The following is a 6,396-nucleotide window of genomic DNA, read 5'->3' on the forward strand; positions in this document are numbered from 1 at the left end:
AAGGTCGTTACAGCAAAGAGAGGTTCAAAGATGTATAACCTAGAGGAAACAAGAGCGTAATTCTTCAGGGAACGCAAGTGTCTTGTTTGTAGGTCATAGATTATTTGTTTTGGTCACTGCATTGCACAGGGAGTTTAATTTACGCAGGAAAAAAAAAAAATGAAGCCTTTTGAATTGTGAGCTCAGCCCAGCTTAATTAAGAAAAGTAACACGAGATAGCTTTGAATTTGTGGTAAAAATAGAATTCTTCAGTAGACCTAAGATAGTCCTGCGCTGTATGGAATGATAGTTGTGGTTATGCAAAATGTGAGATTTTATTTGTATTTATTCATATGCCAGACATTGCTTTGTGGCTCTCTGGCATGGATAGGGTCCAAACCTCTGGGGAGAAAAAGGTAAGGTTCAGAAATTAAGTCACAGTCTTGTGCAAACAATTTCAGAGTCTAAGCTTTCTGAGAGAATTAAGAGATATTTTAATGTTTACTTCAGATGTGCGTTTTGGCTTCAAAAGGTTAAGTATTTGCTGCTATTGACAAAGGAGACTTCACCAGGAACGCTGCTGCTCTAGTTTATTAGGAAGGTCAGGGACATGAGGATGCTTCCCTAGTCAAGCTGGGTGGGGCCTCCCAGGAACTTGCTCGCCACTGCAGAGTTCGGGCACTCATCAACTCCTCCGTATCAATAGAAACATAATCATATCACTTGCTTAAATCATTTCAGAGGTTCTATATTTTTGTTTAATGAGTACTTTTAAATAAACTGTTTCACCAATGTGCTCTTTGGGTAGCTTTTTAACCAAAGAATGATGCCTTGGAAATGAACAGTGGCAATAATCTGCATCTCCCCTGTCTGCTAGTACATGGACTTCATCACCATATTCACATAAATATTTTTCTCATTCCCAACAGAACAAATGAAATGGCTTCTGATGATAGACAGATAGATAGATAGACAGATATAGATACACACAAATATAGATGAACTGATTGCAATATAATAGACATAACATCATACTCTACTATGCGATTGGAGAAGGGAATGGCAACCCACTCCAGTATTCTTGCCTGGAAAATGTCATGAACAGAAGAGTTCATAGGTTGGCAAAGAGTTGGACACAACTGAGTAACTAATGCACACACACACACACACACACACATATACTATACTATACTATACTATAGGCATTTTATAATTTCCAACCTTATACCTCTCAGAATAAGAAGTTCATTTTTTTTTATATTTACCAATATCCTCAAATAAACATCTTCCTTTAAGAAGGAAACTTCCTTTGTTCCAAATTGTCAACACCAGAGGCCCCAGTTCTAAAATTTCCTCACTGCAAAGAAAACACTCTTTGGATTAAATCAGTGTTTTAATTGTTGGTTACATACTGTCACCTTTTTTCAGAATATCTATGACATATGTCCTTTCATAAACATTCCAATCCATCTGCGCAGAATAATTTCACTGCAGAATGGGTTTACATACCAATTTGGGGGGAAAAATAGAAAGGTAAAGAAAAGATAAATGACAGCTGAGGAGTGATGGAGGGAGGGAGGGAGAAGGGAAGGGAGGGCACTGTGGAAGGACAGGATGGATAGGTAAGGTACTTAATCTATCAGCATAGCAATATGGTGTTGGGGAAATATGTTTTAAAAACAAAGTCTTCTGATACAGAAAACCTCTCCACAAAAATAGTAGAGAAAGAAAACAGGTTTATCATTGAATAAGCATTAAACCAGAAATCAAAGTGAATCAGAGGCAATCCACTAAGAGATGTAAAGACAGAAAAGAATCTTCAGAAGAGGCAAGCCACTGCATACGTATTCTCAAGGTCAGCAGGAGCTAGTCCTCGAGTCAGAGCACTCAACGGCACCATTTGTCATCAGCAGTCCATCCTGACTTCACCTGGTAGTTGGGGTTACCGTTCGCATTGGCTCATTTCACTTTTTCCAGAGTGAAAACACACTACTCATCTCTTTGTGACAGGGAGTAGCTTTGCAATTTGGAACAAGACACCCACCAAAATCAGGTTCTTGCCCACCTACAGAGCCTGGGAGATGGGGGCCCTGTCCCTCTTGATGTTTAAAGAGATGCCTCCCAGGTCCTTGAGAAAGACATTCCCAGGTCAGAAAGCTGAAAAAAAGGCCTATCTCATTTTCTAAAAGATTCTTATATATTTCAAAGAGATGAGGAAGTACTTGTAATTATATGTTTTCTAAAATAAATGCTGGAGAAGGAAACAGCAATCCACTCCAGTATTCTTGCCGAGAAAATCTCACAGATACAAGAACCCAATGGGCTACAATCTGTGGAGTTGCAAAGAGTCAGACACGACTTAGAGCCTGAGCCGGAGTAGTGACCAGCAGCAGACTGGGCATGCAAAGTAAATGCTCTGAGAAAAAGGAGGGGAGGGAAATCTCTTTCCTTACTTTCATCAGGAGGAATTAAGCCTCTTATATTTGATTTGTATTTGTCCTGACAATGGGCACCACTGATTTTAACCCAAAATAAGCCCCCTGGGTTCACTCTGAGGTTTGGTTTACTTGCCGTGATGGAAGGGCAGGCAGGATTCTGAGCTGAAGCTGCTGTGGTTCCCAGAGCTCTGGAGTCTCTCCCAGGTCTGAGCACTCCCACACTCTGGGAGTTTGCTTCCAGGAGGTCCCCCAGTATCTAACTCCGAGCTCCTCCCACCTTCTTGCAGACTCAGTCTCGGACTTTCTGGGGTGGGCCAGGGTTCTTCCTCTCTAACCTGCTCCCAGACAGTGCTACAGCTTCTGGCTCAAGGCCCGCATCCTGAACAAGCTGCTGTGTTCACTTATCCTCATAGGTGCAAAAATCCACCACTTACCAGACACCTGGGGCTTTCCCCATGGCTCAGATGGTGAAGAACCTGCCTGCAGGAGACCCAATTCCATTCCCGGGTTGGTAAGACCCTTTGGAGAAGGAAATGGCAACCTACTCCAGTATTCTTCCCTGGAGAATCCCATGGACAGAGGAGCCTGGAAGGCTACAGTCCATGGGATCACAAAGAGTTGGACATGACTGAACTGACTTAGTGGAGCTCCAGACACTTGTCCTGGAGAAAGTTATTTCTCCACTTCAGTTTTAAGGAAGAAAGACCCAGAGATGAAATCTATGGGTTAAGAAATCATTTCCTAGAACAGCAGAGACTTACAGCCTGAAAGTGACCTTAAAGACAAATTCATCCTGTCCCAAAACACTGTCGGTTTCCATGTTTAAGGCAGCACATTCCACTATCAGACGCTTTACGATTTTATATACAGAGGTACAATCTGCTTCTTTACCCATCTGACCCATCGGGTCTGCTTCTGTCACCTGAAACTACAGCAAATAAAATAAGGTAGAAAAAGCTAACATCTCCAAAGCAGAATAGAGCATATAAAGCAAATTTATGTTGATTACCTGATTTTATCAACAGAACCCTTTATATATCTGCAGCCAGTCGTTTTTTCACCACTGCCTTATCTTCAGTAGGGGAAACTCCCCAGGGTTTCCAGATTCTTCACCAGCTTGATTTCCTTCATTTATACTCACTATAGTTTTTAGTGCCTCCTTTTAATTGGGTACAAATTAATGGCAATTAAAGAATTAGACCTTATCTCAGAAAATACTTCCTAGTAAGCACTTCCTTGGCCCAATCACTTCTTTTAGCTAAGTTAAAAGGCTGCATTAGTAGTAAGTCTTCTTTCCTTACAGATAGGAACAAACAAAATATTCTTATTGAAAAGAGTATTCATGATACAGGTTTATTAAACTTTTTTCTCCTTTTGCTAGCAGATTGTTGTAAATGTGCTTTTATCTCTCATGTCATGCTAGAGGAACCAAGACCTCAGAGAAGAAGAAAGCCTGTTTATGAAGACCCTGACTGCCCAAAGCTCTCTCCATGCTGCAGATGGTGTGGGAGGGTGGCATGGTTAACTCACACTGTGTCTCGGTCTGTTCAGATGCTCAGATACGCTAGTGCTTACCCAGCTTCTCTCCTCTATAAAGAGCAAGTGTTCTGTGCCTTCAACTTCAGGGGTGTGGGGGGCAGAGGCTGGCACTAGCAGACACGTGAGTCCTGGGTGTGCCCTGGCTGGCGCTTCATATTTCTGCTGCGTGCTGACTCCATCAGGCAGCTGGGCATCCTGCACGTGTGCTTTATTCTTCCGGCTCCTGGGAAAATCCTGAATCTCCATCATGTCCACTATCCAGTTCCCTCGCTCTTGAGTCACCTGCAGCGCTGTCCCCAGGACTGGTCGACTGTGCATCAGCTCAGCTACTACAGCGTAGAACTGAGAAAACCTCAAGAGCACCAGGAAGACCTTGTTCTGTCCAGTCACAGCTCACCTCCCCTCTCCTCACGAGGCTCTGGGTGGAGCAGACTCCAATCAGAATTCCAAACAGGGGAGTGGAGCGTGGGCCTCCCCCCTGACTGCCTCCCCTGTCACTGACAGCTAGGTAAGCCCAGTGCCCGCCACCTCCTCACTGCACACCACTGCCACCCAAACCAACCCCAGGAAGGGAAAACAGGTCGACATCTCCCATCTCTCTCACCCACCTTCTCTCTCCTTCTTCCCACTGTCTCCTGAGGTCACAAAGACTGTCTTCCGCTACATCCTTTCCTAGTCTATACTGCTTTACCTGACACTATGATTGGACCTGCTAAACCTGCCTGTGCCATGCTGTGCTCAGTTGGGTCTGACTGTTTGTGACCCTATGGACTATAGCCCATCAGGTTCCTCTGTCCATGAGATTCTCCAGGCAAAAATACTGAAGTGGGTTACCATTCCCTTCTCCAGGGGATCTTCCCAACCCAGGGATGGAGTTGGGTCTCCTTCATTGCAGACAGATTCTTTACCATCTGACCCACCGGGGAAGCCCTATCTCCCATACAGGCTCTGGATTTATTAAGGAAGCACCCTTGTTGATTTTGGTCTCTTCATCACTTAGTGCAGCTCCTAATATCCAAAGGGGCAGCAGAGCCTAGCCTTAGTTCTGGCTGGGTTCAGATTTTTGTTCTACTGGATTTATGTGATTTTGAGCAAGTAATTAACCTCTCTGTGCTTAAATCTGCATACCTATTAAGTGGGGAGGATAATAATAGCTGTAATTACTATTACTGAACAGTAATAGAGATGTCCAGGTGGCAAAGTGGTAAAGAATCTGCCTGCCAATGCAGGAGATGCAGGAGACACGGGTTTGATCCTTGGGTCATGAAGATGCCCTGGAGAAGGGAATGGCAACCCACTCCAGTATTCTTGCATGGAGAATCCCATGGACAGAGGAGCCTGGCAGGCTACAGTCCATGGGGTTGCAAAGAGTTGGACATGACTGAGCAACTAACACACACACACACACAAATACTGTATTTTCTAGTTAACATGTGCATGTCGTAAATGTCTGTGAACTGTACTGAAGGCCAGCAGCTGCTCTCTAGTTTGCTCTGCATTGGAGAAGGAAATGGCAACCCACTCCAGTGTTCTTGCCTGGAGAATCCCAGGGACGGGGGAGCCTGGTGGGCTGCCGTCTATGGGATCGCACAGAGTCGGATACGACGGAAGTGACTTAGCAGCAGCAGGAAACCAAATGGTTTTGGAAGTCACAGAGGATAAGGGTAGTGATTTCTGCTCCCAGACACAATTATTCTACAGGCTGTGATGCTCCACGTCACACACAGAGGGTTTATCAAGTCTCCAGTGTTTGCAAGGACTGTAGAGCCTGTGTGCACCACTGCTTCTCACGTAGATCTCACAACAAAGCTACACGTTTAATCTGAGCCCCTGATTCAACTCTCGCTTGATGCCAAGGGCTCCCAGAAGGCCCAGGAGGATGAACAGGTGAGTTGATAGCAACACACTGGTGGAGTCCTGGCCTCTGCATCAGAAAACAATACTAAGGTGCTTGCTTCAGCAGCCTGTATACTAAAATTGAAACAATACAGAGATTATCATGGCCCCTGCTCAAGGAAGACATGCAAATTCATGAAGCACTGGGTATTTTTTGGTAAATCAATGATGGTTAAATAAATAAGCAAACAAATGAAAAAGAAAACATCTCCAAGACTTGTGTAATCTTACGGAGTCACTTCACCTGACTAAACCTGTTTCCTTATGGAAATTAGATGAAATAAAACGTGAATATTCATTTGTCAAGCACTTAATGATGTACAAAAGCAGGAGATTTGCTAATTACCCCCCATCAAAAGCTCCTCAAAGCCCAGAGGAGTCAGTCTGTCTGATTCACAGAAACTTCCTGTAATATTTTCAAGGGGCAACCCCCAGTATGAGACCGTGTGTAGGTTCTGACATTAATGTATTGTGTGTGTGCACGTGCCTCTGTGTGTGTGTGTATATGTGGGTATGCCTGACACGTCTATCTCCTCTCCATATT

The 6,396-nt window shown here is 44.1% G+C and overlaps 1 non-coding gene across 1 annotated transcript; it reads left to right on the forward strand.

Moving 5' to 3' along the window:
* The first annotated feature begins 5,903 nt into the window (after positions 1-5,903).
* Positions 5,904-6,007, forward strand: LOC128057902 (U6 spliceosomal RNA). Its single transcript, XR_008200360.1, has one exon. It is a non-coding gene; the product is annotated as a U6 spliceosomal RNA (small nuclear RNA).
* The last annotated feature ends 389 nt before the right edge of the window (positions 6,008-6,396 follow it).

Source organism: Budorcas taxicolor, chromosome 12 (genome assembly GCF_023091745.1).
Source record: "Budorcas taxicolor isolate Tak-1 chromosome 12, Takin1.1, whole genome shotgun sequence".
Taxonomy (NCBI): Eukaryota; Metazoa; Chordata; class Mammalia; order Artiodactyla; family Bovidae; genus Budorcas; species Budorcas taxicolor.